Source organism: Vidua macroura, chromosome 5, assembly GCF_024509145.1.
Source record: "Vidua macroura isolate BioBank_ID:100142 chromosome 5, ASM2450914v1, whole genome shotgun sequence".
Lineage (NCBI taxonomy): Eukaryota > Metazoa > Chordata > Aves > Passeriformes > Viduidae > Vidua > Vidua macroura.
The window spans coordinates 13,196,939-13,206,766 of NC_071575.1; the positions used below are offsets into that span (position 1 = coordinate 13,196,939).

The 9,828-nt window shown below is 37.6% G+C and overlaps 2 long non-coding RNA genes across 2 annotated transcripts; both read left to right on the forward strand.

Annotated features, from left to right (window-relative positions):
* Positions 1–228: 228 nt before the first annotated feature.
* Positions 229–833, forward strand: LOC128808070 (uncharacterized). Its single transcript, XR_008437356.1, has 2 exons — positions 229–467; positions 649–833. It is a non-coding gene; the product is annotated as an uncharacterized LOC128808070 (long non-coding RNA).
* A 2,542-nt stretch (positions 834–3,375) lies between these two features.
* Positions 3,376–7,584, forward strand: LOC128808052 (uncharacterized). The gene is made up of 4 exons (XR_008437351.1): positions 3,376–3,566; positions 4,327–4,426; positions 7,118–7,274; positions 7,362–7,584. It is a non-coding gene; the product is annotated as an uncharacterized LOC128808052 (long non-coding RNA).
* The last annotated feature ends 2,244 nt before the right edge of the window (positions 7,585–9,828 follow it).

The following is a 9,828-nucleotide window of genomic DNA, read 5'->3' on the forward strand; positions in this document are numbered from 1 at the left end:
CAGGAAATATGCTCCTGCAGTCTCACAAAAGGCAATAGCCCAGCATTCACCAGAGAACCCTCTGCAAAGTGCTACTATGAGCAGTCACAACTTTGGGAAGACACCCTACACATCACCATGCCCCTGCCCCCATAGCCAACCCCACAGCCTGTTTGTGATGCAGCTGGGATACCCTACAAACCAGCCTGAAAGAAGCACTGGGCTGCTCTGTGACGTGGGCTCCATGGCTCCAGACACTGCAGCCAGAGAGCTGCTCCCTGAAATCCCCTTTGCTGAACAGACAGAACTGGGGAACTCAGTAACCCCACCACTTCTGAACTCGTCAGCACAGTTTATATAACGATGAGCCACCAGCTCTTTCACTTCAAATACTGCCTCAATTTACGTGGCATAGCAGCAATCTGGCTTTGATGGAAAAAAATGTGAAGGAATGTGTTCCCTGGGGAGTAATGCAATACACAGACAATGTAAGAAGGAGGCTGTGCTGTTAAATGATGCACATTTCTATCCAGAACATTTTCATTACTCTTGGAACAAAATTAAAGTTTCCACACTCATTTGCTGAAGATTAATCCAGATTTCCATGAGATATGTCCAGATACAGATGTAATCTCTTTAATGAAATGCTCTGCCCATTCATTTCTTCAGCTTTTCTTTTTTTTCTCCTGCATTGAAGATACTACAGACATATGGAAAAGAATGAAAAAGAAAAACCATGTGCAATCAGAGAAACTTCAGACTAAGAGATAAAATTCCTTTCAGCCACAAAGTCAATACAGGACTGGCTAATGTTTAAACATTAAAAGGGAAATGAAGATTATAATTAAAAATTACATGACTGTATTACAACATTATTTTAAATTCCTATTTTTCTACCTTTTTCAATTTTCTAATGAAGAATTATATTTTTGCTCTTAAAATACTACCCTTTAGGTCTTAAAATGTAAATAAATTATTTCCATTTCCTAGTGTAGCAGCCAACATTCTGCAGCTTGTATTGTTATTGTCTGTAACTCAGGAAATCCACTGTTGAGTATTTTTAAAGTTTCTAATTTTATATCACTCATTTTATTTCTGAATTTGCTAATTTTTTTCTATCATTCTTCCTTTGCACCTCTTTGATCTCATGCTCATTCCCTTAAAACAGTATATCTCAAGCAACATCTCAGCTGAATTATCACTGGTAAAAACAGATGTTTAAAAGTCACCTATCACCTGCATAAATTTGTGCCCCTCCTTAAATGCCTATTAAGATTCCTAAGGCTCCAATACAGCTGATTATTCTTTCTCAGACTTCCTGAATCAGAGACTGAAATATTTAGGTCTTCAATAACTTTCTTAAACCCTCTTTATTTTCATCAGACATCCTATGTCTCATGACATACATTCCATTTCGCTGACTTCATCTGATGGCATTTCCAATTTGTGGAATATTATTCTTTGCCTCTCAACATTTGCAATGTTTTCATTGCCTGTTCTGGATTTGGTGTTCTTCTTTCGTGATATCATACTTAACATGCCAGCAGCATTTATCCCTCTCCAGTCAAACAGAGCTCAGGAATAAACCAGCAGGGTCACTCCAAAATTTAGCACCTCCGCTGGTAAGTGTAGATCAGCATTAGAGAAAGAGAGAAAATACTTCAAGGGAAGTCTGACTAAGAAAGAATAGGTTCTCGACCTTTCACAGATCACCAGTTTGCATGCTATTTGAATAAAATCCTGCAAGCAATCTGAAAAAACACAATTAGTGACTTTTGAACTTACTGCCTCAAATCCAGAAAATATGTAGAGAATGAAACTCATCAGGGGTATTATAGCTCCTACAGCAATATTGGAATGGTGCTTCTGCTTATGTTTTGCTACCCACAAGCTCATGTTATGTCTGTGGTTATTAAAGGCATAACTGAGACATCAGCTGACCTAAGCAGAGGGGTGATCAAACAGACAGACCACTGAGTGTCTGTGAGTGACTTTTTCCTCCCTGAAATCAATTGTATCTTCGCCATTAACTGCAGGAGACAGAGAATCAGATCCTGATGACAGAGAAAGTGATGACTTACTTGGAAATTAAATTCCAGGTACAGATGAGAATAACACTGGTGTCTACAGTTGTTTCTTGTCATCTACAAACTGGGTGTGGAGGGTAAGCAGGGAAAATCACGTGGGCTCTATTCCTTACCAAACTCTCATGTCCTGTTCTACGATAAACAGAAGGGCTTCTTGATACTGCTAAAAGGACACTTTGCTATTTCCAGCTTATTTTTTTCCCACATATTCTCCATTTTCTCTCCACTCATGTATTGCTAGCTTCCCAAAGAAGGAATATAAGACAGCTAATGAACTAGTGATATTCTTCTGCATCACAAATATCCCAAAATCCCAACTGGTCTCCATTTCTTCTCCACATACTTTACATCTCATTCTGTAGTTTCTGCATCTATGAGCTAAATCTATAAGCTTCGTGTCACATGAATCAGAACACAAGCTGGCTCTAACACTTTAAACCTGATGTTTGATGTTTGGTTATCACACTGTAGAGGAATAAATTCTCTTAAATTCTCTGCCTTCATACATGTATTTTTTCTTCAGTATTCCACTTTAAAAGTGGCTGATCAAAAAATTTCATCCAGAATTTTCACATTATATGTACATAATGTCTAGGTGGATTAGTTTTTTAAAACAAAAAAAAACAGAAAATCTGAGAGAAGGATCCTTTATTCCTTTTACTCACTGGGAACACAAAATGGCCCCAGCACTCTTGCATTGCAGACAAAAATGTGGACAAAATGTGCTTATTGTGAAACTTTCCATCAATTTTAAATGAATGTCAGGTTGTGTTATTACTAACAAATTATGTTTCTATTACTTCACAACTTCCCCGTGTTAACTTGAAAGACTACATTAAAAAAGCCAACCTGTTTTTCACCATTAACAGTTTGCCTTATCTGTTCTTTTTCCCATTTGGATTTCTTCTCTTTTTGGAAACTGATCAACTTCTGACTCAGAAGTTTCCCCAGATTTTCAGATAATTGACCTTAGCATTTCATCAGGACTGAAAGCAGAAGCAGGTGGGAAGAATCTGCAATTTTGTTTACAAGGATGTATTTCCAGAAACCTCGTTTGAACTTGGTGGAAATATAGCTTTAATTTTCCTTCCATAAATGACAGAGTAAGTGAGGTTGCCATAAAATACTCTGCTTCAAACATTTGACTTCATGCTCTAGCAGCCAGTTAGAGGCCTGTTAAGGTTTATGACAGTAATGCGAGTTTGTGTGACAGTTTTTGCCTTTGAATCTACGTCATAAACCCAAGGAGCTGGAGCCAAAAGGAAGTCACCCTCAAACAGTCCCTTGCACCATGTAATGGTATAGGGCCTGGAGATGGTCTCTCTGCTTGCCAGCAGAAATTTTTTTCCATAGACTTTGGTCTAAGAGCAGGAAAGAAGACATGGTCAGAGTTTGTATCGCTTTAAAAAGAAAGTTATTATAGTCCTGTCTAGGTGTCTTGTCTTTACTGTTTCCACCAGAAATACTTATTAGAGAATAATTTTCATTGACTTCAATATGGTAAGCAAGATTTACAAGTTTAAAGTAATGGATGATTAGAACTATCTGGAAAGGTGACAATGGCTGAGTCATAAGAAAAAAGTGCATTGTACTTAGAAAGTACAGAGGGCCTATCAAAAGAGTTGAGAGTAAACTTTGGGTAGTCAAAAGGCTTTAGATGTTTGCATCAAGACTGGGGTTTTAAAGTTATCCAGCTGTTCTTTGTTCATCTCCTTAAAACACAAAAATACAAAAGATTTAGGAAAATGAAACAAAAAGTTCAGTTACTGCAATATCTACAAAAATGATTATTTAAAATAGTCTGAAGTATTTTCTTGTATTGGTATATTTTTATGTGCTATATCTCCCCTACAAAATATTTCTCCCAGGACTATTTACAGAATATCAGATAAAAATGTCATAAAAATAACTGAAATATGTTCCAAACAGTGGTAGAGATGCCAAAGCAGAACAGAGTTCTTCCAAACCACTTATATTATGATTACTTAAATATCACTGGCTAGTCACTAGTGTTGTGAGACATTCCTGTGTGGCTCAGTCAGATTATTGTTGAATTAAGCGTCATGAAGAACACAAAAGGTGTTTTAAACAACAAAAATTAACTGAAAACATCAATAGACACAAATTAGAGAAAACAAAACAAAAAAATCTCCCCACCTTTAGAATGTAATACATATCTTTTATTCCTAGCTAGAATAAAAGCCTGTACCCTTGCAGACCAAAATATCTGGCTTTATAAGTGTTTTCCGTTTGCCCAAAGAACTGCCAGAGGAGTGGGTAATGACGAGCTAATTTATCACTTCATTAGACCAACTGGGATCAAAGAATCCTTTTCTGGTTTTCTGAGACATGAAAAAGAGGTAACTATGAAAGCTAACTCCTAACTTTCTACTATTTGTACAGTTGCTTTTTCTTGTTTTCATTTCTCAAATATGTGCAACTATGAAAGCAATGAAAATAAAATAACTTTGGTACTTTTACAATCAGAAAAAAAAAAATCTGTATTTTCCTGTTTTCAAAGTACTTGAAAAGGTAGAGGAAAATACTGAGCATGAGAATTTTATATTTTTGTTGCTGTTGTTGTTGCTGTCACTATTATGGTTTGCCAAACAGTGAGGTAGGTCTGTGTCATTTTCATGAAATGAGACTTCAGGAGTAGCAGAAGGACTTTTAAACTCAGAAGATAGGTTTATTTTCAACAAAAAAAAAAAAAAAAAGAACTTTTCCTTTAAAAAAAATCAGAAGAGAGAACACAGAAATAGAAGAATACAAGTCCTTTCTCTTTATCCATCCACTCTTTCCTTTCATGGCAAGCCTTTTGCTCCAGACCTTAGTATCAGCAACTAGGGAACAACCAGTGGTACAATATATTTTACAGTTCTTTTTGAGTCCTTAGTAAAGTCTAAAGAAAAACCTAAGGATATCCTGATCCTTCTTTGTGTGCCTGCTTCCATAGATGTTTTAATTTAATAATTTTTGTCTGACATTTTTTCTGTCCTTATATACAGTTTTTTACCAATTTGTCTGTGATCTGTTTTGTCCTAGCCTTTTAATTCAATTCATAAAATACACAAGAAAGAAACACTGAAATAGCTGAACAGCACCCTACAGTCCCTTTTTAGGGGACACTTCACACACTAATAATCTAGTCCCCTGTGCAAGAAAAGGCTGTACTAAGATGGTTATTCAGCCTATCTGGTAGGAGAAAGTAGATGGAATGGCAGAGATGTTGAAAAATTAAATTAATGCTTCTCAGGCCATAGTATTAGGTACTATGCTTGAGCAGAATAATTCTAAAGAGGCCAACATCTCTTGTAAGGAATGCTGAAAGCTGGAACATCATAGTTGCTGCAGAAGAAATGAAATTTGCCTTGATCATTATTTTCTTTTTTTTTTTTTTTTTGTACTTTCTCTCCACATTATCCTTTGGAGATTAATAATTTATGCCCACAGACTCAAAGTATAATTTACCCTAAAGTTTCTCACTGTTTGCCTTTTTTTTAACCTTGCATCAGCCTTCTCACCAGTAATATATGCACCATGTCTAACTATTTAGAAACCAAAAGAGTATTTTTAACAAGTACAGATAAAAACCTCACAGGAGATGAGTGGTTCTCACCACTCCTGCTCTCCTCTTGGATACATTCAGTCCCTGTGCACATTATGGCTTGGTTTATTAGGCTGTAGATATGGGATTGAAGCAGTTTTCTCTCTTTTTGGCATGGATTTACTTTATATCAGCAACTAGACATTAATTGCATTAGACAGCTAAAGACCAAGTCTGGATGGTAGGATTGGGTGTAATTGGGTGTATAAAGCCATAGTTCAAGACCTTACTCTGATTGGACAAGCCTGTTTTACCACATACCTGCCAAATACTATAATGACCTCCACCCCACAGCCACTAGCAATTTTAGGATAAATCTCTCTCTCTCTCTCCCCATTTCTCTGTTTCACATTACTTTAATTAGAAATGCCATCCAATTAAAAAGCATGGCAATATATTCCTTTTTTTTTCAAATACAAATCCACTTCCCAGAAGATTGTACCAATGAAACAATAATAGTAGTATTATAGTTGTTAATAAAAACAACAACAATAATAAAAACAACAATAATAATAATAACACTAACAAGTTTAGAAAACCCCAAATAACAAAATCAACCACTGTCAAGATAGGTTAGGAGTTTTTCAATTGCCATTAATGGTAAGAAAGTGAAGGCTTATTTTTAACTGAAGCTTTTATTGAAGCAAGCAATTCTTTTTATTTTCAACCAAGATGGGAGTGTCTGGAATGTCACTTTTTATTTTTAAAATAAGCCATCATTTTCACCATCAGCACTCAGATAGGAGCCACACTGATTGCAATACTAGTGGTTGAAAGGTCGGAGCATTTCTGTGGCTTGTTGAATAAATATCAGTAATTCAATTTTGGTGTTCTTAAATTTGTGGTATGTGATATTTGGAAGAGTATAAGAATGGAAAATCATTCCATTCCAAGAAACAAATGCTTTCAGTCTTATAACACTGCATGGAAGGGCTTTTTGGTGTTTTTTTCACATAGGAGGACAAGAACAATTAAAGTCTGTGCAATACTTAAAAGTAGATAAAAGTGTACTCAGTGATCAAAACACTTGGTTTCTTTTAGATATGCTAATCATACTTAGCTCATCAATACTCTGTGTTGCTGTCCAAGAGTAGCATTCAGTCCTGACACTGTAAAATGTTTTATGAGAGTGACTCTAAAACAAGCTTACAGAGTTCCTAATTTGATTTTCATTTTTGTCAGGCAAGGGACAAGGTGGTTTCCAGCCTGACAGTCTTGAATATCTGTCTCTGCTCAGTGTCTCCTGTTCATACTGGAGACATGCAGAAGTCCAGCCCCAGGAACTAACTCAATAGTACAGTATTTATTTTCTCTGTGAACTCTCCATAGACAAACAAAAGATCTTTTCAAAAACAAAATAAAATACAATAGAGAAAAAAAGGTAACATTCATCCAGAGCTCAGTACACAGTTTATGCTGTGGACTCTTTATTTTCTGTTACTAGGTTTGTGCCACATGGAATCACCTCTACTGCTTTACTATTGCCAAATGGGACACATTCACAAGAAGTCACATTTGAAGTAAACAACATCTGGGAGCACTGCATACAGTAACTGTTCTGGTCACAGGCAGAGTTTCTCTTCTTGGATGATAGCTGTCATGTGAGTGCCAAGAACGCCTGTAGCTGGAAAACTGTTATATTGCAAAAAAATAGGGCGACTAACATTTCTCTTTGGTACTGCTTGAAGGATCCAGGACCCTTGAGACCCCATAAACCCTGAAAAGTACTATTTCTGGAATACTGTCCATAGCATTTGTATCTTTAATTACATGTCACTCTTAGAAGTGTTACTTATGAGGTTTCAGTTTGGCCTAAACTGAATAAAACTAATGGTCCAAAGGAAAATGAAAAAGGACTAGATGGATCTGCTATAATACCTGGATCTGCTAGAGGAACCTAGAGTACTGCCTGCAGTTCTGATGCCCACAAGGTAAGAAGGACATGGAACTCTTGGAGCAAGTCCAGAGGAGGGCCACAAAGGTGATCAGAGGGCTGGAACACCTCCCCTGTGATGACAGGCTGAGGAAGTCAGGGCTGTTCAGCCTGGAGAAGAGAAGGTTGAGTGGAGACCTCATGGCAACCTTCCAGTGTCTGAAGGGGGCCTACAGAGAAGCCTGAGAGGGACTCTCATCAGGAACTGTAGTGATGGGACAAGGAAAAATGGGTACAAACTGAAAGAGGGGAAATTTAGGCTACATATCTGGAAAAAATTCTTTCCTGAGAGGGTGGTGAGATGTGGAATAGGTGAAGCATCCACTGAAGCTGTGGATGCCCCAGCCTGGCAGTGTTCAAGGCCTTGAGCAACCTGGTCTAATGAGAGGTATCTCTGCCCATGGCAGGGGGAGCTGGGATTGGATGATCTTTGAGGACTGTTCCAAGCCCTAAACCTTCTATGTTTCTATGGTCATTGAGTTTGCTCCTTTGGTGGCACTGTTTCTTCTCCGTGCAGCCCCATCTATAAGTGTCTCTTGCTACATCTAAAGAGCAATCAGACTTTGCAGCAACTCCTGAACCTTCAGAGCATTCATCTTATACTGTTCACATGGCATATTTTCATGTCCTGTTTTTGTAACTTTTTTCTGGTGCCAACAAACAAAAGTGCTGAAGCAAGGGAAGAAGCAGAAGAAAGTTGAGAGGAGCCAGACTTGCACATGCACACAAAAAAAGCAAATAAAAAGAGAAATGGAGAAAGGACAGAGGGGAAAAAGGAAACAAAGAGTAGAATTTAACAGGGAGACCATGCTTTCAACCAAAAGCAGCAGGAAAGACAGTAATAGCAATGAAATGCTCAGTGGGGTTTTCACCACTGTTCTCCTGCACAATGTTCAGATCTGTTTGGAGCCTGGAGAGGGCAGGAGAGATCCAGGTGGGTTACACCTACCCTCCCACGCATCAGGCCTCACTGACATGGCACTGGACACCCTCTCCTCATCCTTGGCAGGACACTAGCCCTGTAGCTCTGTCCCAGGAGCCACACATTCTCTGTCTGGCTACAAGCAAGCAGTGAGCACCCTCTCTTCCCTCTCTGTGCCCATAGGAAGATCAAGGGTGCAGCACTGCTAAGAGAAGATTAGAGAGCTTTTAAATTGCATCTAACATCATTTCTTACATCCTCAGATACAACTGTGCCATGTAAATATCATGCTGTGAAGACTTAAAAAGATGAAAGACTTGAACCTCCATTTTTAATTTTTTTCAAAAAATATATCAATTCTATGCAGAGGAAGGGTCCCCTACACAGCGACCCAAGTCAATGGCTTTCTATTTCAGTAGAAGAACTGACAATAAAATAAGTATCTGTCTTTTTTACAGTCCAGCTAGAGGCTACTGGCAAATAAGAAGTTAAACAAACTCAGAAAGCAATAAGATCAGTTATTAAAAAACCCAAACATTCAGATGGTGTGTTGATTTCTATATTGAAATACTCCCAAATAAAATGAAATAAAAGCCTTGTTTTGTGTGTAGTAGAGATGAAAGGTTTTTGGAAGGATTTTTTTTTTTTTTGTAGAAAACCCAGCTAGATGCATGGTTGATGCAATTATGATCTTATGCAGAATTTCTATGCAAAATTTCCCTCCCAGGTTCTTAGAGGAAGAATATTAATCTGGCAGAAGAAAAATCTGGCAGCTGGTCAATCACTAATATGGAGATGTGTGAGCAGAGAAAATTATGGGTGGAGAAAGACAAGATGGGAGAAGTCAGGGGTAGGAAGGGATTGTGTAGTTTATGATTGTTAAATAAACTGGATTCCAGAATGAAGGGATGACAGTGTGGATGGATGCTATATAGGATTGATTTATTGATTACTGGGACAAACACCAGAGGAGGGAAAAAATAGGACATCTTTATAAATTAATCTCAAACCATTTCTGGGACTACAATATGTTTTTGTTTAATTGCTGTCTTCCTTCTCAGTTTTGTAATTTGTTTTCCTTCCTTAACTTTAAAATAGACAATGACAATCAGTGTTCTCAAAGTGTGACCAAGATTTTAAGATTTAACTTAGAAGTGGGTCTGGTATGTACCTAAACACATTTACTGAATTAATCTCCATGATTATATTACAGGGGCATGGGGAGGGAGAAAGGGAGGAACATCCATTCATACATGGAAATTGTGGTGAGGAATCATCTCTTTCCAAAGACAAGTTACAG